Genomic DNA, 23,408 nt, shown 5'->3' with positions numbered 1-23,408 from the left:
GGCACCCATGTTGTTGCTCCCTCAGGTTCTTTTGCATGAACGTCCTCCCCCAGGCACAAGCCGGTCCTCTTTCCCTTTGACTCCAATCTTCACTGATTTCCTGTCAGACAGTGGTAGACATTTCCTCCCTGGGGAGCAATGCTGCCAGATTACATATGTAATAGGGAACAGGAAATGGAGATAAGCAGCTTAGCCATCATTTCTGGCCCGAGCAGTTCATTCCCGCCTGAGCGGTGGAAGACTGCCTCTGAGCAGGAGCTGCTGATGAAGAATGTCACACAGCCCTGGGGAAGTGGAAACACATGAAAAATTGCAGTCTCAAGTAGCTGAGGAGTGTTCTGTTTTTATAACAGTTGGGGATTAGAATCAACATTTGGATTGAACTTTTCTTCTGCTAGTGAAAAAAAAAAGATGTGAAATTTTCTTTCTCAAACGTAAATATTTGAGAAAATTTGAGAAAGTGATGACCACAGACAGCATAGACACATTTATCTTTTTTCAGGTCAACTAATTCAGGCTTTATTATAATTTCCTCTCAATTCTCAAACTTTCTGAGGTGGACAACAAGGGATATGGGGGGTGTGTGTGTGTGCGCGTGTGCGTGTGCGTGTGCGTGTGTGTGTGTGTGTATGTGTGTGTGTGTGTGTGTGTGTTGCATTTTGGGTGACAGGTTGTGCACCTTCTTGACTAGACTGAGAAATAAAAGAAGAGCCTTCAGAACATCAGTAAAGACCAAGACCAGAGTTCTAGTCTAGCGTGTCAGGAACCTCAGAGAGAGTTCTAGAAGACAGGAAACTGGATATCACCGCACTAAAATAACCAATACAGTGAGAGCATGGCAGCCAAGCTGCACTGTCACTTTTATAATTTAAGCTTCCAAAGGGCAGCTGATTTATCAGGTGCCCTGATAGTCAACAGACAAAAGCTTCACACAGGACCTCCAAACTTAGCAGAACACATGACACCTAGATAAATTTGAATCTCAGATGAGCAATACAAATGATATTTAATGAGCTGATGTCCAAAATATCTCATGGGATATCCATATGTACTAAGAAAACTATTTGTTTTGTTTAATTGGGAATTCTAAATGAATTTCTTGCACATGACAAACTTAGCCTCACTATGCAGTCCATGTGTTCTTTTCAGATCAAGTGTCTTTAAAGATGATCGCAAATGGTGCTAAAGCCAGAGTAGGTAGACTTCTCTCAACAGTTCTCCCTACCCATTTTCTCCTATGACAGCTTTTTCTTTTGTAGTCTGGGGAAGTCAATGCTCAGTTTTCTTAACCATCGTTTTTTGTAGAAGTAGCCAGAGGATTCAACTATAAAAAAAAATCAGGAAGTAGATAGGTAAGTCTTTGAGATAGAACTCCCTTCTAGAATAAAAAGACAACACTTCTCGCAGAAAAGACATTTTGGTCTTCATAGGCATTTCCTGTATGTTCTCACAGCAGTGACTGTGAGCTCCATATTCATCTTTAACTCCTGACTGTAAGAGGTACATGGATGAAAGCCTCAGACAGGTGGAAAACACTGGCATTACAGAAGCACAATGAGTCCCAGTGATCTGGACCCTGATATCTAGGCCTCTAGTTGCTGCACAGAAAAATCATCCATATCCTTAAAGCTACTGGGTTTTCTATTGTAGGTGACTGAAATTGTCACTGAAACCCATGGGGATCGCTATCCACATTGAGCTGTTCAACTTTACATAATAGATACAATTGAGTTTTTTTCAAAGGAATGGTATTATGGATAAATGAATTTACTTTTATGAAAATGATTGGGACTGAAGAGAGAAGAACACAGAATAAATCTGGTAACTTTCATTAGATTTTTAAAAGCCTGTATCTGGGGCTTTGTGACCAAAAGAATTAGTATAGAAGTGGCCCTAGTGCCACTTGGCCTGTCAGTCAGCATTCTGTCACTATAACAATACCGAGATACTCAAAGTACAATGCGAAGTTGTATATTTTGGATGGCAGTTTTGGAAATTCTGCTTCCCTGATACCTGTGATACCCAGGATAATGCTTTTAGGCCTGTGATTGGAAACGAGTACTGCTGTGGGATAGTCTGTATGTCAAGTGTGTTGCTGATTGGTCAGTAAATAAATCACTGATTGGCCAGTGCCTAGGCAGTAAGTATAGGTGGGACAAGGAGGAGAATAAAGCTGGGAAGTGGAAGGCTGAGTCAGAGACACTGCCAGCCGCCACGATGACAAACAGCATGTGAAGACGCCGGTAAGCCACGAGCCACGTGGCAAGGTACAGATTTGTGGAAATGGATTAATTTAAGCTGTAAGAACAGTTAGCAAGAAGCCTGCCATGGCCATACAGTTTGTAAGCAATATAAGTCTCTGTGTTTACTTGGTCGGGTCTGAGCGGCTGTGGGACTGGCAGGTGATAGAGATTTGTCCTGACTGTTGGCCAGGCAGGAAAACTCTAGCTACAGATTACCTCATGACAGGATTGTGTAGTAGCAAAAAACTGCTTGCACAGTGACCCACAAGGTAAAGAGGTAAAGGGGGTGCTGGAGTCCCTCTGTGCTCCTCAAAGTCACATCGCTAATGACCTGCAGACATTGTACTAGGTCCCTCCCATTAAAGGGTCTACCATCCTTCCAGAGCACCAAGTTGGGGAACTTGCTTTCCCATATAGACCTTTGAGGAAGATTCCAAATCTAAACTGTGGTACCAGGTAAGATAGTAAGAAAAAAAAGTAAACCGGGCGGTGGTGGCTCACGCCTTTAATCCCAGCACTTGGGAGGCAGAGCCAGGTGGATCTTTGTGAGTTCGAGGCCAGCCTAGTCTACAGAGTGAGATCCTGGAAAGGCACAGAACTACACAGAGAAACTCTGTCTTGAAAAACTGAAAAAAAAAAAAGAAAAGAAAGTAAGCAATAAAATTACGTAAGGAATTTCCCAAAGTAATTGTAATCAACAGGATTAGAAACACAAGGGCAGAAATCATTTTCACCTAACATCAACTTTGGAGCAATAAGTTGTTTTGTCTAAAATACTATTTACAACTTCATATTTCTTATAAAGTAAGGAAATAGCTAACAATATGCTTTAATGTGTTTTTGAGAATTAAAAGCTATTCCTGCATAACCTTCTTAGATATGGACTCAGCTCATCACAGTTTTCTAAAATGATGGTTTGTATATTTTAATCCCCAAAATACACAGTTTTACAAGTCATCTTCTAAGTTTGCTTTATGTTGCTGTGATTAAAAAGACAGACCCAAATCAACTTGATGAGAAAAGAGTTTATTTCAGTTTATAAGTCAAAGTCCATCCATGAGGGAAGCCGGGGCAGGAAAGAAAAGGAAGAAATTTGTGAAATGTTGGACATCAACAAACCTCCTTCTGGGCCGGGAGACATATGGTGGTAGAAGTCAGAGAAGGCACTGTTTTTGGCAACTTTGCAAAGAACACATCATTCCCTGCCACAAAAGGGTGATAGTTTGTGGTCTATCCATAGGTAATACTTTTTGCATGCTCTGTGACCTCCTCACAAGGGGTCCCACCAATAAGACTACAGTGGAGTCTTGCTGAGAACAGAGGAAAACATGCCATGCTAAGAACAAAGAAAAACTAAGAAGAGAAGAAGGTTACCAGCTGGCTGTGAGCACATGGAGAATGTCTCTTTGTGGAGTATTTTGAAGCACAATAAATTAGGAAAGGTCTTGAATATATTCTCTCTGTCCAAATGGTCTCTGCAGTTAACTAAATTCACATAGAAAGGGGAAATTAGTGTCAAAACTGGAGCCCAGTGTAGAGCGTTAGTCAGCTCAAGTTTGTCAGTTTTCTTGAGTCAGTAGAGAGGGCCAAATCTCAGAGCTACCTTGCAGGCCCCCTTCCTTAGGACACCAAAGATGGAAATAGATCCCTTCATCATTAAGTGCATGCTGTAACAGGTTTATTCTTTTGGGTCTCATACTTAGGACCAGCAGCAGTCCAGCAGCCAAATTTACCCAAGAACCAGCCTGCAGAGCTTATTTGTCAAAATAAGTAGGGTGGCAGAAAATCTAGCTCCACCTACTTACCATGACCTTGCAAAACTTCCCAACCATGAGCCTTTCTCCAGTTGAGCAGCCCCAGTCATGAGATTATTTCACATAATACAATGGAACACAGAGTGCTTTTTCCCTGAATTTATCTAAATGTATGAAAGAAGTCTTATTCATTCACTTCTAACATCCCCAGAACTCTCAACTACCTATCCAGCACCATGTCTGCCTGCACACCACCATCACCATGACCAACATAATGATAATGGATAGAACTTCTGAACTGTGAGAGAGCCACCACAATTAAATATTTTCTTTATAAGAGTGGCTGTGGTCATGGTGTCTCTTCACAACAATAGAAACCCTAACTAAGACTCTTGCCAAGTGGGTTGTACAACTTCTGCCCTGGAAATTGCTTACCTGTGTCAATCACTATAGTTATTCAGTGAATTGGCTCTATAGATATAACAGGTGCCCAGAACTACCACAGGGATTGATCTCTGCAGATAGATCAAATGTCTCTCACACTGACATTGTAGTGGAGAAGGTAGAAGAGAACTTGATATGCCTACTATTAAATCTCAATGATAATTAAAAGATAATGGAATTAAATTATGTATTGGTTAAATCTATGTTGTCACATGAAGGGACATACAGGTAAGAAAAAAGAGAGACTTCACAAGATTAAAAATACAAAAATAAGCCCCTGAGAAGAATGAAGGAATAATGAAATGGGTGTTGCTCCCACCAGAGTAACTAATCTTAAAATCCAACCTCAGAAATTATACTAGAATGTAGAGTGAAAAGGCACTGAATTGCAAATTATGAGAGAAAAGGCAAGACTAAAGTAATAGTTTGATGAAAGATGGGGGAAGGGGGTTTGAGTAGAAAATTATTTCCTGCATTGAAGGACTAAGTGAAACTATAGATATAAAAGACACAGCCACAAAAATTTTTATAAAGCATATTTTTAAACGATCTCTAAGTAAGTACTTAGAGATCTTTGTGTCCAATGAAAATCACAGAGTGACACAATTTTCCAAGTAGAAGAAAACAGTGGCAGAAAACGCCTACAACCCTACTGCTCTGGAGGATGAAGCAGAAGGATCCTAAGTTTGAAACCAGTCCTGGCAAGTTGATGAAACCATGTCTGAACACTGAAAAATGCAAAAAATGTTGTGGGCTTATCTTGGTGAAACAGTGTGTGCCTAGCAGGTATGGGGCTCTGGATTTCATCCCAGCACTATACAGAAGAAAAGGAGGAAGGAGAAGAGGGAGATGGAGGAAGAAAGAGAGGAAGGAGAAACAGAAGCACCTTATTAATTCCTTATGACAATTGAATCAAAGACTTGGTTATTTAATTTATAATGTTAGCAAGTAAAATTCAGTTATTTGTCTGTATATAGTGTTTACTCTGCTTCAAATAGTCATACTAAGGGTAACCACACATTCTCTCCCCTGTCTATTATACATGTCACTACATCAGAGATATATTTCCTGATTATCTACCAAAAGTTTATTAAATAGCATTTCTCATTAACACTAATAATGTACCTTTAAAAAGCACTTTCCATTTATACATATACATTCTTTTTTTTTTTTTTTTTTTTTTTTTTTTTTTGGTTTTTCGAGACAGGGTTTCTCTGTGTAGCTTTGCGCCTTTCCTGGAACTCACTCTGTAGCTCAGGCTGGCCTTGAACTCACAGAGATCCGCCTGGCTCTGCCTCCCGAGTGCTGGGATTAAAGGCGTGCGCCGCCGCCGCCGCCGCCGCCGCCGCCGCCGCCGCCGCCGCCACCACCACCCGGCCCATTCTTTATTTATTACCTGGAGAACAGGACTAAACTGTTTTACTTACTACCCCAATCCATAGCAAATACCTAACATGTGCTATAGATACTCAACTCTATAGGAAAGGCTTCTATAAATTAGTAAGAACAAAACTTCCTCCAACCCCCAAAGCAACAGGACCATGAGATGAAAATTACACAAATATATGACAACATGGCTATCTTCTTGCATAATTAAAATATATAAGCTAAGCCAATAAAAAGATATCTCTTAACTTATATATTTTTGGTTGTGAGCCTAGCCTTTATAGCTAAGCCAATAAAAAGATACCTCGCCGGGCGGTGGTGGCGCGCGCCTTTAATCCCAGCACTCGGGAGGCAGAGCCAGGCGGATCTCTGTGAGTTCGAGGCCAGCCTGGGCTACCAAGTGAGTTCCAGGAAAAGGCGCAAAGCTACACAGAGAAACCCTGTCTCGAAAAAAAAAAAAAAAAAAAAAAAAAAAAACAAAAAAAAAAAAAAGATATCTCATAGGTCCATAACAAAGATTTAGAAGAATAATAACTTTAGCTCTGTGGGATGAGAGTAATAGCTGTTTCAAGGTCCATTTTTATGCTTCATCATAAAATCAAGAAAATCAATTTTTCCTATTGAAATATTTTTGTAATTCTCTAGATAATTTTTACAATTCTGTCAATTTCACAAAAGTGAAAATAAAAAAGACAAAATATAGGCCAACATCACCAAACTTGAGTTAGAAGTTACTTTGCGGCACCAACAACGTGAGATTGCCTCTGTCTAGAAGGCGGGATCATAGGGTAATTTGTGTCCTATTTTTTAACACTTAAGGTCCTACAGTAATATCTAGCATTCTAAAGTGAGTAAATGACACTGAGTAGGATTACATTTTTATTTTGATTTATTTATTTTGAGTAGAGCATATGCACATGTGTGTGTATGTATGGGCGCACAATGCCAAACTGCATGTGACAATCAGAGGACTACTCCCATGCATTGTTTTTCACCTTCCCCCTTTTAGATTTCAGGGTTTAAACTCAGCTCTTCAGCCTTGGTGGAAAGAACCTTTACCCATTGGACTATCTTGTTGGCCCAGAATTATAATTTTTATAGAAATCAATGAACCAGTTGTCTCCACAGTGACATCTTCCAGCTTTGTTAGTCTTTGTATTTTCTTTTAAAAACAAAAACATGACTGATCGAGCCGGGCGGTGGTGGCGCACGCCTTTAATCCCAGCACTCGGGAGGCAGAGGCAGGCGGATCTCTGTGAGTTCGAGGCCAGCCTGGACTACCAAGTGAGTTCCAGGAAAGGCGCAAGGCTACACAGAGAAACCCTGTCTCGAAAAACAAAAAAACAAACAAACAAACAAAAAAAAAAAACCATGATTGATGATGTGCCAGCATGTCATTAGGGTCATTTCACCCATGAAGCAAGTGGGCTACTCTGTAGGTTTCCTGTGTTGCATGACTCCAGTTTGAATTACCGTGGGTACAGTTGTCACCCAGAAGGCACTCCTATATAAACATGTCCTGGGCTGTGCTCAGCACACGATCTAATTGCTGAATACTTTGAATAAAAAGCATCATCAGGTTTTCTTGTTTCTGTGCTTTTGTTCATGATCTTCCCTCTGCTTGGCAAGGCTTCCACTGCTTGAATGAAATCTCTTTTGTATGTAATCTCATTTCGCTCCTCAGAAGGATTCTTTTTTCTTCGGTTTGCAATTCACTTCATAAAGTTTTTACCCAATAGCTCTCACTGCACTGTTCTTCTGCAAGTCTGTCTCCCCAGTCTGACTATTCTCCTCCATCCTTGAATGTCTAGTCCTTCCTGACACAGCGTTTAGTTCCTCATAGTTTCTCAATTGCATCAGACATGAAAAGATACCCAGGCCCACCTGAGAGTTAGAGTTAAACATAAAAGTTCACTGTTTCCTTGTTCTTTGATTATTTCATTTTCTTGGCTGCCAAGGTCAGCAGTAACTGTATTGCCAGAAGAAGCGAGGTGAGGTTCTGTACTGTCCCCTAGGCTTCCTAGTTCTGGAGCCAGAAAGGCTTGCCTGCCTCTGATGAAACATTCTCCCAAGTCCCGCATCCTTCAGTTCTTACTGGTTTTTCTCAGCCTTGCTGTACTTGGTTATTTATTCTTCTCAGTATGCTTCTGCATGAAAAAGAACACTGTGATTCTTTGTTCCCAGGCTTGGTTTCAGTGGGTGTCTTTCCAGGCTGTTCCTGAGAAGCAAACACTACTTGGATTCAACTAAGAACCAACAAATACAAGAGGCAAGACGAGTATCATGAGCAGTGAACTCGTAAGCGAGGAATCCTAACACGGCCTCGCTTCGTCCCGAGCGTTTTGTTTTCAGCACCACCAGTGACCTCTTCTGATTGTCCTCTCAGGGCTCTGTGTGACTTTTTCATTCTTGACCTTGCTGTTCTCATATTTCGCTTCAAACTGTACACCAGGAGTCCCACCTGACATTGCACCAGAGCGAACACGTCTGGGGGCTTCAAAGATGCGTTCGTTTTTCATGGATTTACAAAGTAAGACTACCCAAGTACTCTTGTCGTTCAGTGATGCAGTGACAAGCCTCCAGAACAAAGCAGAATGTCTGTTTGGATATTATGTCTATACCAGAGCTAACGAATAACCTGTAATCACACGTGGGAAAGCATCCTAGAAGATGCTTTCTTATGGATCTGCAAGAGTGTCTTATCTTTTCGGGGCATTTACCCACCAACCCCACAGGTTCCCAGAGTTTTCTTGAGTGCAAGCAGCAGGAAATATTAGATAGAAGGATTTAGATTGTGGAGATAAATAGATAGAAAATAAAGGATAGCCTCGAGAGGGCCTGGAACCTATTCCAACGAATCCTGACTGTCTCTGCCCCAGGGAATTTATAGAGATGCCAAGGGGTGGAGCAAAAGACCTCCCCCCCAGCACAGTCAAGTGCAGACCATCTCAGGCACCTGCACTCAGACCCGTGGTCCTAATCATCCTATCTATGCAGACCTGCCGGGTAAAGTCATGAGGAACCTGAAAATGGGCTCCCACAGATCTTACTTAGAGTTCTATTGCTGTGATGGCACACCACAGCCAAAAGCAATATGGGAAGGAAAGAGTTTATTGGGCTTACACTTGTATATTACACTTCATCATCAAAGGAAGTCAGAACAGGAACTCAAACAGGATGGAAATCTGGAGGCAAGAGCTGATGCAGAGGCCGCAGAGGTACTTACTGACTTGTTCTTTAAGGCTCCCTCCACCTACGTTTTCGATAGAACCTAGGACCACAAGCCCAGGGGTGGCTTCATCCACAATGGACTGAGTCCTCCCAACCAATCACTAAGAAACTGCCCTATAGGCCTACCTCAAGCCTATCTTATGAAGTCATTTTCTCAGGTGAAGCTCCCCCTTTTCAGCTAACTCTAGCTGGTGTCACACTGACTTAAAACTAGCTGGGACATTAAGATAGGAAGGCGATATAAAAACTGTTTTGCACACGGAGTGTCTTTCTACATAGGGTTAGCTGCAGAGCCACCCTTGACCACCTCTGGTGGTGCTAACATCACTACGAAGAGTTTAGCCTCTTTGGTCACTTTGGACATATTTCTTCACATTTGGTTCACTAAGTCCCTGTGATTTGACAGATTTTAGAGTTCAGGAAGCATATTTCCCCCCCTGCTGTTTAGAGACTAATCATTTTTTTTTCCTACTGCTTGATTGTCATGACAGAAGTGGAAGAATGCTTTTCATTTCCTTTCATTTCACCGTAGTTAGTGAAAATGAAACAATTTCATTGTAACGTTGGGCATTAGTCTTTTTCCTAAAAGCTGTGGATTGTCATTAACTGACAAAGTACTCTGCTGCCAAGATCTTACAAGTATTGTATTTGTTGCCTGGTGCCAAACATCCTCTTTAAATGCTAATGAACAAAGTATGGCATGCATTCTGTTCTTGATAGATTAGGGCTATACCTTCTGTGGTCAACAGAAGGGGAATTCCCGGCCCATATGATTTCCATTCTGGCGAGCTCATCTCCTTCCTACTCACAGGCCCATCAGCATTTAGACATATTACTCAATCTTTTCCTCACATTGAACAGCCACAGCTTAGCTCATCCACTAAAGAGGAAGAAGCAATGGTATGAGGCAACTTTCCCCGGTATCCCCACCTCCTCCCACTGAAGATGCCAAACCTAGCCTTCACTTGGCTGCATCTGAGTCCCAAATTAGAGAAAGCCATGACCACACAACCGGTTGGTATGACTTTTCCTCCACAGACACTTAGTTGCCACCACATTTGAGACAATGTGGTGATGTGATTTGGTAGAAGATTAAGGCAGAGCGAGGATGTAAGAGGTCTACGAAACAAAAGCAGTATATATTTTTTAATCATAGTGCTAACACATTCATATAAAGGGGCTTGCAGAAAGGCTGAAGAGCCCATTAGGTTCAGGGGCCAGCTTAGTTTGATTTTGCTTTTCTCGTTCTTTCTATGTCTCTCTCTGTCTCTGTCTCTCTCTGTGTGTGTCTCTGTCTCTCTGTCTCTCTCTGTCTCTATCTATCTATCTATCTATCTATCTATCTATCTATCTATCTCTATCTCTCTGTCTCTCTCTCTTTTTTTCTAAGACATGGTTTCTCTGTGTATCCCTGACTGTCCTGGAAGTTGTTCTGTAGACCACGCTGGCCTCATACTCAGAGATCTGTCTGCCTCTGCCTCCAGAGTGCTGGGATTAAAGGCATGTGCCACCACCACCCAGTTTACTTTGAGTTTATAATGTCCACATGGAGCCCTTTTGACATTACAGTGCAACCTTCTAAAACTTGTTTCTTCATCAGTTTTATTATGTGTTAAATTGCTGCTATGTTTCAACCTAAAATTCAAATTATAATAAAGTCTATATGAGATAGTGGTGTTAAAGACTGTAGCATCATGTTTGGCCTGTGGCATGTGTTTGTAGTCCATAGGAATTTACTGCTGAGATTTACCATGAATTTAGCAGCTCACAAACACACATTTTTATCACACCATTTTCCACATCAGGGCTACAGGCATGTAGATTAAGGTGTATAAAATATACTTGCTAGTGACATTTAAAATCCAGTGAGAAGAGCTGCAGCCTCAGAGTGGCTATTCCAACCATGACTCACTGAGATATACAAACACTGGGGCTGGTTTTGTGTGCAAGTTTTTCCATTTTCAAGTTTTTGTTTTTATAATGAAGTTCATATTTTAAACAGAAGTACGGGCACAAGTGAGCAGGACTTTGGCTCAGCTGCTTTTCAAGGATGCATGTGAACCTTTCCAGGGTGCATAGTGGAATCAGCTTCAAGATTACACAGGTCGAAGCAGAGTTCACTGTCTTGTTTATAGGTCTAAACACCCCACTTTCCCAGTGGCTTTCAGTGAAGTTACACAGTTCCTGGCCAGGTCATGCCTTCCTAAGTCCCCTACTATCATGGCATGGACTTCTTTAAGGCCAACACCTTTTAACTTAGTTTGAGAAGACAGAAGTCCTACAGCCCAAGGTAATCAGTGAGAAACTGCACCATCACCTTTGTGTATTCAGTTGATATGAAGCAAGTTACAGATCCCATAAATCCATACTTAGGAGGAGAGTGTTGTAAAAGGATGGGAGACATTGAATTTTATTTAGATTCCTACCTATATGTTATGCTAGCCCTTGTTAATCAAACTTTTTTGTTACATGACACAGAAACTCATCTTGAACTTGATTAACCAAAACAATATTTCAAAGAGAGGAAGATTCATTAAAAATGTTCTGAAATTACTTACGATAAAAAGGACTATAGATAACAGGATAACATTAATGCCAGCAGGAACCTGAATTGGGTCAAATATCTCAAGAGACCTGATGTCTCAGCATGAAAGGAGGCTCGGTTTTCCTATGTGATGATGGTTTTACTGCTTTCAGAGGGTTGCATTTACCCTCTCTGGCTTCTTCAGCTAATTCAAGATTTCCTGCATTAAGGTTCAGACTATCTTCCACTGTTTCTAGAAGGAACATACTTGAGAAGGACAATAAGTGACTTGTGATAGATTATGTGAATTGTTAGAGACCAGTAACTCAGGCAAGGTCAATGGGAAATTATGAATGACTTAGCAAAGTTATTCTGCCTACCAAGGATTAAAAGGAAGTTTATTAGTTTTAAAAATTGGTGGGGCAGACAACAGAGACAAGCACATATAAGTCTGGTAAGTGATATTTTTTATATCTTAATAAAATATTATGAATAGTTAAAAAATAAACATTGAAGAATTCCATTGTAAACACTCAATTATTTACTTCCTAATTCTAGCATTCTTAACATCATCCTATGTTTTCCTTACTGAATGTCTTTGGTTTATTTCAAACATGCTGTAGACATCAATGTACATCTCCGAAAACATGTTACCATGACTTTCATTGGAGTTTGGAAGATTAAGTTTAATATTAAATGTCAAAACATAAGGAGTCTATTGGGTAAACTCCAATATATAAAACTTCCCAAGTAAGTATTTCTCATCAAATTGACTGTTACTCTCCTAAATCTCAGCCACAAAAGACAATGACTACATTTGGTATTTTATGAAAATGGATCATTTGTCTGAGGATAGCTAAAATGCCCACATAATGTCATTAATAAAGGGTAAACTTATATAGTAAGCCCTCACTCTTCAATGAAGCTTTGGCACACTGTTCATTTTTGTCCACAGTTATATGTCCTTAGAACCCTATACCCTTTCCAAGGAAATTTACTGGTATTCAGTTGGTGGCAAACCAACTTCCAGTTCTCTCTGCAAGCCCACTTTCCATCACTTCAACTGCTTTTCTGCCCTCCAAGTTCCATTATATTCTGACTCTCCTGTTGCTCTGAGTATGAAATCTCAATGACTCATAATTTGTCCCTGTTACTTGAGGAACATCTCTCAATAAAATAATTGAAATGACAGTAAGGTTAACTTTCTAAAAACAGTGTTTGTTTTGTCATTCCCTCAACATGACACTTTCCTTTGTTATGAAAGAGAAAATCTAATGAATTAATATGGTGGTCAAAGTTCAGGAAGTACCAGGTACTTCACAAATATCTTTGTTCATATTCTAAATAATGGTAGGGAACACTGACTTTTATTATCCACATTTGAACTGTTGTCAACTGTTTGTCTAAAATATCTGTTGATCTTGATTCTGAGCCTTTTGGACCTCTGGCTCAAGTTGATGTTGTCATATATTTTATGATACTGTTATGGAATAATACTCAAATGAAGAGGGAAAAATATTTTCTAGGTTAAAACCCTTCATTTGAGCTTCTTTGTTACAACATTTAGCATACTATAAATTATGATATATGATGCCAAAGAGCAATGAAGCTATTCTACCTGCAATATATTAAGAGAATATGCCTAAAACTTAAGTTGAGATTATACTGTTTAATCCAAATGAAAGAAAATTACAGTTGATTAATAATTGACAACCTAAAGTATGGCTGCCTTGGTTGGGCTTGTATTCTATTCCACATATACATAGTTCTTTATAGTTCTTTATGAAATAATTCATAGAAGAAGGATTTTTTTCATGAGATTTACATCTGCACTTATTCACTATGATGATTTAATTCAATGAGTATCTATGACATTGTAACTTTTTAAAAGGCATACATTTTATTTATTTCCTTACAGTTACTAATAAACACATTAACTTTTAGTCAAGTAATTCACTACATTCATACACTTAACAAGCAAGTTCTACATTTTGAATAGCATAGGAATTTGAAATATTTATGCTTAAAGACACATTTATGGTTTTTATGAGTAAATGCTCTAATTTTTTCAATGTTTCTGGTTCTTATGACTACAGTATTTATAAACTTGTTTTTAAACAAAATTAACCAAATCCACTAGATTACCAAGATTTCTTACAAGAGACTATGCACAAGTATCTAGTGTATCTTTGTAGAAATTGTAGTTACTTATAGTATCATTTAGATTTTAGAAATAAACTATTCAGATATAATAGAAAATATTCATATGCATCAAAAGAATTTATTATAAAAGCCTTTCCATGATTCTAATGATCTATCTTTCCTAATACACATTACAATGAAATTCAATTTTCATAATTTCAACAAAAAAAACACAGGACTTTATTAGTGAAATTGAAATGCATTGTGTGTTCACAAATGAGAGAAAAAACTTATAAAAATGCATGCATAATTTAAGAAAAATCAATTGATATGGATTTCTCTGACAATCAAAGGTGTAGTATGAATACTTTATTCTCTAAACTTGAAGACCCTGCAACGGCTGCTCCAAGGACACACCTACTTGTCATGAGAACTGCATGGACATTAGGACACCCTGGCCTTGCAGCTGTAGAATTTAAAACCTGGGCAAGTTTGCATTGTTATGTATTAAGTTTTACCATTCTTAGCCCATTGCCACATGAAAATTTGAATCAACTATGCCTACTGATAGAAATATTGAGATAAAATCATCCAATGTGTCTAATAACTCTGCTGTGCTCATGTGCACACAAAAAGCTTGTAGAAAGGGTCAATGCTCTGCACTTCATTTTCTGTAAAGAAATCAAGGGCAGCATTATTTGTCTTTTACAGGGACTGATTGTATATACCTAGAGCAAAATATATGTAGGTTTAGAATTAGGCATATATTCGCAAACTCTTTGACTGACAAAGGTAAACTATGCTAGTGTGATGAAGGCACAAAGCTTGTGCAATTAGCTAGCCAGTATCTGATTTGACTTAAGGCCCACTCCACAAGATGAGATTCATATTTAACACTGGGTAGCCAAGAACCTGAGACAAGATAGTCCATAGAACTAGGATAAAACCAAATACTACTGTTTTTTAACAAGTAAAAAAAGTAACAATAAAATGACTCCTAATGACATTCTGCTATACTCCATAGCTCAGTACCTTGCTCGGCTCTCATAGAGGAGCTTCCTCCCGGGGGAGATGGAAACAGCTACAGAGACTCACAGCTAGACATTACATATAGAATAAGAGAACTTGAAACACTCAGCCTCAAATGGGATGTCTGCATCAAATTCCCCATCTCAGGGCTTAGGGAACCCTGCAGAAGAGGATGCAGAAAGAGTGTAAGAACCAGACAGGATGGAGAACACCAAGAAAACAAGACCCTCTAAATCAGTATGCTCAAAGCTAATATGAGCTCACAGACACTGAGGCAGCATAAATAGGGCCTGTACAAGTCTGCATCAGGTCCTCTGTGTGTATATTATAGCTTCCAGTTTAGTGTTTTTATGGGATTCCTAAGAGTATAAAGAAGAGCGGCTCTCCGATTCTTGTGCCTTCTCTCAGTCCCCTTTATTTTGTTTGTTTGTTTTTTTTCACTTCCAATATATTAGTTTTAGTTTTATCCTAATATTTTATTTTATTTTATTATTATCCCTTAGAAGCCTGTTTGTTTTCTAGCAAGAGACAGGATGGATGTGGATCAGGATGGGAGGGGAGAGGTAAAGGAACTGGGAGAAGTAGAGGGAAGGAAAGCCATAATCACAGTATATTATGTGAGAAAAAGTCTATTTTCAATAAAAGGGAAAAATACACAAAACCGAATGTTAAAAAAAAAAAATAGGTCTTTAGGGTATTCACTGGTCTGGTCACTGGGGTAAGCCAAATCAGGTCAGGCACCCTCTCCACTATTTCTAGTAGTCCAAGCTGGAGTCCTCCTTGGGGATTCCTGGCAACTTTCCCAGCACTGGGTTTCTCTCTATCCCCATGATGTCTCTATCATGGTATCTCTCCCATTGCTTTCCCTCTCCCTCCCTGTTCCAGCTCAACCATCCCATTCCCTTATGTTCTCATCCTCTATCCCCTACTGTGACTTTGGAGTTGGGCTTCTCTCTTTTGTTCCTCAGTGGTGCTTGTTACTGGGTGTGCATCCTTTTTTGTCAGTAAACACATCAACTTACATAACGGTAACATATTTGATGTTTAACATACCTGAAAAAAAATCTCTTTTTGTCCCCCTGCTTTTGTGTGTGTGTGTGTGTGTGTGTGTGTGTGTGTGTGTGTGTGTGTGTGTGTGTGTATGGGCATGTGTGCACTTACCTGTGCTTGTACTTGTGAGGCCAGAGAAGGACTTGGGGTGTCTTTTTTTTCTCTCTGCCTTATTCTTGAGAGGCGGGATGTCTTAATACCACCAGCTGGAGAGCTCCAGGGATATGCATGTTATGCCCCATAACCCCATGCTGTGGTTATAGGTACATAAAGCCTTAGGTCTAGTTCAGGTCTTTCTTCTCTGAGCCTAACTGTCATCACAGAGCTTCTCTCCAATGTCTGAAGGAAGCAGATGCAGAGATCCACAGCCAACACCAAGTAGAGCTCCAGGAGTCCCATCAAAGAGAGAGAAGAGGGATTCTATGAGCAAGTGCATCAGGATCATGATGGGGAAACCTACAGAGACAACCAAACCAAACTAGTGGGAACTCATGAAAGTTGGACCAATGGCTGTGGAGCCTGCATGGGACTGGACTAGATCCTCTGCATGGAGAGAAAGTTGTGTAGCTTGATCTGTTTGCGGGGGGGGGGGGGGGGGGGGGGGGGGGGGGCGGGAAGCCATACGATCAGAATCCATGCCTAGTGTGTGAGCAGGCTTTTTGGAGCCCACTACCTATGATGGGAGACCTCCTGCAGCCTTGAGGCAGGGGGAAGGGCTTGGACTTGCCTCTACTGGATGTGCCTCCCCATGGGAGGTCTTGTCTTCTTGTAGGGTGCAGTGGGTGTTGGGGTTGGGAGTGGGAGGCTGGGGGTGGGCAGGAAGAGGGGATGAGGGGGATCTTTGATTGATGTGTAAAATGAATGAAAAAAATTTCTTAATAAAAAAATAAAATTAAAAAAGTAGGCATAGATGCGGCTTGTAAATACAGCAATGCAGAGATACTACAACGGCAGAAGTGCCGTTCCCAGGCTTCCCTCTGTTCCCTTCAGGTTTGTGACTTTACAGAATTGACATGCTTCACAAGATCTCAGCTCTTTCACCTATAAAATGATACAAATGGGGATTTTAAGAATGGTGTTCTTTCAGTACTATGAATTTCTTTTTGTTATTTTATTTCTTTTTGTTTATAGAAAGTTCTGGAAGATCTGAGTAACTGGAAAATTTTTCATTTTTTTTTCCTTAGAGAATTATAGCAATGTATGGTCTCTTTGGATGTTTTTTTTCAAGTCTCCTTATTCACATATAATGGAAATGATAAATAATGTCCCTTCTTTCTAATCACAAATTCTTCAGTTTCTTTTTAATTTTAGCCTGCAATATCTCAGACTCAGAAAAGAATTTTTAAAACACCTCTACTAGCTTCACAGCAAAGCTAGTATTTTCAAGAGTAATACAAATTCTGTTTGTCCTTACTTAATTGCTCTCTCTAGAGCTCTGTCTTGTAGTTGGCTTGTTAATGTGGACCAAACACAAACTTTAAAAAGATGTATAGATTTATTTACTTGTGTGTGTACATATGTGGGGCTGTATATGTACACATGAACACTACAAACGGAGGTCAGAGGACAACCTTCAGAAGTCAGGTCTCTCCTTCCGCCATGTGGGTTCTTCCACACTGTGAGAACATGAGTTGTGGAGCTTGAGCTCATATCCCCAGGCTTGGTAGCAAGAACATTCACCCACCGAGCCATCTTGTTGGCCCACAAAGAACAAACTTTGAAGACTAACCTCCTTCGCTGACAAAGTATTGGATGGTAATAAGTGCATTTATAAGCATCATTTCTATAGTGAAAAAAAGGTTAATTTGAAAGTCATTCCTCCATTCAAGAAGAACAATTTTCTCTAGTCTTTTGACTATTTATAGAAAGACCTTTACATGTGCAAACTAATTAATAAATGGGATCAATTTCAAGGTATTTTTTCTGGTTCATCACCACTTAATCATTCAATTTAAAAAACATTTTAAAGGCCAAGTCTAAAATAGATTTGCACCCACGCCCCCAGTGTGAATTTTTCATTCTTTACAACAGGCAGTAGGTACTGTATAATGACCTTTTCTCTGTTTGGAACAGGGATTAGAATAATACATTTGACCCTTTACAGTCACCTGGGAGAGATGTTAGTCTCCATGTTCAATAAACTGAAATATGTCTCAAGTGTCCCAAGGTTAAGGCCATGACTTTAAACTATTTAACATAGAGTATCATACTGATTCACTTAAACTCCCAGGCTTTAAAAAAATGGATTAAATTATATATACTTGATCAGAACAGTTTCTTTTCTTCATACAATTAAAGCAAATATTTTACATTGCAAATACAGCAAGTTAATCCAGATGCATTGTGCATTATAATAAAATTTATAGCTGCATAAATAGCAGTGTAAACTTACAGAAAGACTAGTAATTATAGTGCCATTGATGGTCTTTGTTGCTTTAATTCTGAGGCAGCCAGAATGATTAAACTGAATCTTAATCGACTTCTCCATTAAAAATGCTGGCAGAGGAGCTCTTTTAACCTTTCCCATTGATTGAACACAACAATCACCATTCAATTATAATGCAAAAGGACATTTGTTATAATGTAGAAAAGATGCATGAGCCATTTCCTTTTACTCAAGACAATCAATGCAATGACTCCTACTTCTACAAAGGTGAGAATGCTCTACCTGGGAGTCTGATAAAGTAAAAAACCTAACAGAAACCTCCCCCAGTGTACAGAGGAGCAGAAGCATGCAGCAGAAACTCATCTGGAAGAGATTCATTAAAAAGAAGCGTATTTCCTATTACTATTTACAATAGCCACAGCTATCCTTGATTCATTGTTTTTCTTCCTAGGGTTTCAAAGTACTTAAATTACCACGATCAAAGGTTTAATGGTGAATTAATGAGAGTGGTTGCTGGGCCTTTTCTATGTGCTCTTGGTGCATGCTTAATAATACAAATCAAGGCAACTCTACTGGTAATTGGAGTAACTGAATTTTAGACTAGGAGGGAACCTTCAAGTTTAACTGCTTTACCTAAGGTCAGACAGCTAATTGTAACAAACCCTGACGAGGATCCAGTCAATCAATTCCCCATTCAATATTTGCTGCATTTGTTACTTCTAAAGCATACTTCACTTTCAGTTATGCCTTTCACCCAATTCTATACTTGTGTGGAATGCTCAGCTTCAGTACTGACACCATGTAGCAACCTAGAATTTATCTCCAACTGCACAGGCACAGAGAGAGCCACAACAGACCACGGGTAAGAAATTTCCACAGTGGAAAGCTGGTGCTGAAAGAATTGCTAACAACATTCTGATAGAAAATAGTGGCTTTTTCTTCCAAGTCAAGACCACTAGTGGTGTTAGGATGTGTTTGGATGTGCCCAATCAAAACTAAAAATGGCCCACCACAGAACTGATGGAGAAACTTGAACATATCAACCAATCAGGACAGGCCTCATTTGCATGGTTAGAGTCACATTATGAGAACTGGAACCAATAAGAGGATGTTCTAAGTAAAACACCACAGCCCTGGGTCTCACCAAGGCACTTAGTTCTGCTACCTTCCTTGCACATTTCTTCCTTGTAGTGTTCTCAGTTAGCGTGTCTCAATAAACCTGAATGCCGCGGTGTGATATGCTTGAATTCATTGACTTCCTATGAATGGCCCCCCACAGCAACCCACGCTGTGTTGCCACAAATATATAGTGCGACTACCATCTATCCTTTACTATTCCTCCATTGCATAATTATACAACACACAACAAAGTTTGTGAGTGTCAATTGCCAGCTGCAGTCAGTGGGGACAAGCAGTGTAAACTCATGTTATGAATTTAATTTGGGGTATGCAGCAGATATTTAGAATATTTACTTACTCAGAGCCTGCACTGAGTACCTTAATATTCGTCTAATGACAATAAGTAGGATTATTAGACACAAAATAATTATTTTGAATGCACTTAAGCAACTGTTTGTTTACAATCAGCTCTATATTCCCTTCCCACTCTTTTAAAAGTAAATTTGAAGGTCCACTTGATAATAATTAACACGTTCTTAAAGTAAATAAATTATAATCTATTGAAACAATAAAGCAGCCTTGAAAGAAAAGGCAAACAAAACCTCCAACTATATTTTCTGCAAAAAAAATCCTGGGAATTATGTAAACTTTTCTAAATCAAGTTTCAAATTTCAGTTTTAAAAAGCAAATGAATGTTTAATTTGGAATGAAACTTTGAGAATAGTATCACTCCTTAGGTCAGCATCATCTTATTGTATTCTAAAGTTAATGGCATAAGAAAGGTCCTTTACTATTGAAGTAAAAAATAGAATACCTTGTAGTTGGTCAGCTCTGAAATCATGCATACAAGTAACATAACACAGACTGAGAAGGTTGTATTTATATATTTAGGTATATATCTCAACAATTAAAGAAAAAGAAGCTGTAAATTTGAAAGAGTTTAAGGGGATATGTGGGAGAAGTTTGAGGGAGGAAAGCGAAGTAGAAAATTATGTAATTATAATTTTTTTTTGGTTTTTTTTTCGAGACAGGGTTTCTCTGTGTAGCTTTGTGCCGTAATTATAATTTTTAAAAAAAATGGAATACCTTGTAACATAAATACCCTGGTTTAGGAAAAGTAACAGTTACTTCTAATAAAACTATAGTGTGTGGAGACAGTCAACCATGCCCTTCCACAGTGTATCTGGGGGTGTTCAAAATGTAAAGGGTATAAAAATCTTTTGTGACCCATAAACTTGAGCAGTAGGTTGAAATTTTTCTTTTTGCAACCGTTTTGGTAGCTGCTTGGTTGCAACTGAAAATTCTGTACATGTCTCTAAAATGCAGCTTCTAGTGGTTTGCTGATTTTTCACAGACTGCATGCTCATATCATACCTTATTAATAATTTTCCAGGTGATTAAAAAAAGGCTGCTTCTTTAAGATGCTTAAAACATACGTCAACTGTAAGAAGAGTGTGTTCCACATAGTTTTGGGAGAGCAAATGTCGTGGAAGTTGGACTGTAGCCCTAAAGATGTTGAGGACGGCGAGAGAGAATGCTAAATCAGAACACACAGGATAGAGTATACACCTCACAGATTTGGGAACCACCTAAGGCAGACTCTGGGCACAGGGACTTCAAGGCAGTTCTTTTTGTGAGTGGGTGGTGAACTGATAAATTCTTTTCTGTGGGTGGAAAGATTTGCCCTCAAGCTTAGGAAACAGAGCAAGCCCTGTCTCGTGTAATAGGTTCTGATGGTATCACTGGTGAATCAGAAAAGGATGATGGGTGGGGGATCACCCAAAGAATTAGAGCTCTTCCTAAGTCAACTTGCTTGCATCACTTTTCACAGACAATGGCTGTGAAAGTCTGTCGGAGTCATTTAGAGACCGAACTGTGCCTCTGGCACCTCTCTATTATTGATTTTTATACTAGATCCTAAATCCTAGAATCCTATCCATTGTGTTGTGCCAACTCACCCTGTCTTTCGATACAGAGATATAACAACAGGGGTAATAGGGAGGGGATTTTGATTAGGCTTAAAATATATTTTAGTTATCAATTTAAAAAATCGTTCAGAAAAAATATATATACCAATGTCTCTCCCCTGACCCCCAACCTCCCTGAAAATACATGTCTAGTTTAACTCTTTCCTGTAAGAATTTATGTGATTCAGAGAATAGTTATTCCATCACTTGCCAGAGAGCTATAATATAAATCCCAGCCAGCTAATCTGGTTACCAAAAACCTGCTCCTGGCTTAGGTATCTTGTTCCTAGCCCTCAAAGACAACTCTGATAACCTTTTGTGGAAGTACTTCATTTTGCAAATTATATTGGTTTTGCATTTTGGTTGGTTTAGTTAGTATTTTCATTTCCCAAAATTTAGTTTTTTTATATGTAGATTGAATATCTTTATCTTAACTATATTTGGAAGCCATGAAGTCCAGGATCTAAGAATGTCAACATTTATGAAATGATTTCATGCATGTACATGTTCACTTATTAAACTGTTAATAATATCAAAAAGCACTTTTTATGTCAACAAGGACATAATGTAATAACAGAATCAAATCACCAGTTGAAAAGCAACAGTGTACCATAAGAATACATCCCATGAAGAGGAAATGAAAAGAAAACCTGTCCTAGAGGTGGGAAAGGTCTCTTGGGGAATGTGACTTAGGCTGTGAGTAGGCGATTCTTGAAAGGGAGTGTAGGAGTTTGATGAGTGAGTTGCTGGATTGGGAAAGAGAGAAGTGTCCTTGGGAGATAATGAGAAGACTAAAAGCAGGAAAGTCTGGTTTTATAAAATGAATTAAGAAGATTTATATTTCTCTCTTCTATAAAAAATGTATAAACATACAAATTTTTTAAAGGTAAAATAAAAATGCTTGTAAATCTATCTGAACTAAAAAAATTGAAGTACAAATGCAAGTAAGTAGCCAGACATGCTAGGGGCAGGATTAATTGATAGAAAATCAGCAATGGAGATTAGCTGGGGTATTTGGACCCTCTTTGCTTACTGTGTAGCTCAGCACAAGAAATGAATCAGTTTGAGCCAAGCCAACTTGGGCAATGGGGCCCTTACATAATTTAGTTAAGGATGATCTGCCCTGGCATGCTCCTGACATGAACAGGAGCCAGGGCATGAAAATAAAACTGATGGGAATCTTAGCTGGATTCCCAGGGTTTTTATTATTATTATTATTATTATTATTATTATTATTATTATTATTATATCCCACATAGCATAAGATTTAAGTCAAGTCTGCTAGTCTTCCTTGGTTTACTCAGCAACCTAAGACTCTATCTTCTGTCCACTGATATAGGGACAGGAAATCTGTCATCAGGGGTGCAGATTTTGCTTATAACTGTACAGTAAACCCTGCCTGGCATGGCAGGATGAAGAGCTGCATTCAAGCTTTGTCCATGGCTGAGTTTGAATGGCCCAACTCCACGCATCTAAGTCCTTTCAGAGGCTAGTTCTTAAAACAACAAAGGCCTTGGAGCTATCTCTGGATACTAATTGAAAAGCATCCAAAGGTCAAAAATGCCAGACCATGTTAAAGAAAGATCTTCCTGCAAAATTCGATAAGCACTAGTTTTTGCTGTGAAACTGAATTTTAGAAGGAAGTTTAGAATTATCCAAATGCCCTAGGAAGTTAAACTAATACCTGTCTTTTGTTTTATTTTTGTTTTGCTATTTTGGTTTATTTGAATTAGTCTATTTTACATAAATTTGGGTAACAGGTCTTACTGATTATATTTGAATTTAGGACTTGGCTAAAGTTTTTATTCAAGTTTGTCTGATATTATCTGTATGATTTCTACAATCTAGGAATGTTTTCCTGGTCTAACTGGTTCATGATTTTCTTTTTAATCTTGCTGAATCAAGTATTGTTAGGTGACTTCTAATAGTGAATTTTAAGGTTTAAAAGATCAGGACTTTTTTCTTTTTTGTAACAAATGAAACTTTCATATCCCGATTATTGTAAAGTTGTAGTTTTAAGAGAAATCTCTTTGTACAGTTCCCTCCAATTCAGCATCTTACAAAATTGTGATATCACAAACAACATTGACATTAATGAGCATAATCAGGACATAGAATATTTCCATCAACACA

Source organism: Peromyscus californicus, unplaced genomic scaffold (genome assembly GCF_007827085.1).
Source record: "Peromyscus californicus insignis strain IS unplaced genomic scaffold, ASM782708v3 Scaffold_12__1_contigs__length_115047231, whole genome shotgun sequence".
Taxonomy (NCBI): domain Eukaryota; kingdom Metazoa; phylum Chordata; class Mammalia; order Rodentia; family Cricetidae; genus Peromyscus; species Peromyscus californicus.
The sequence above is the reverse complement of the archived record's forward strand: the minus strand, read 5'-3'. Positions refer to the sequence as shown.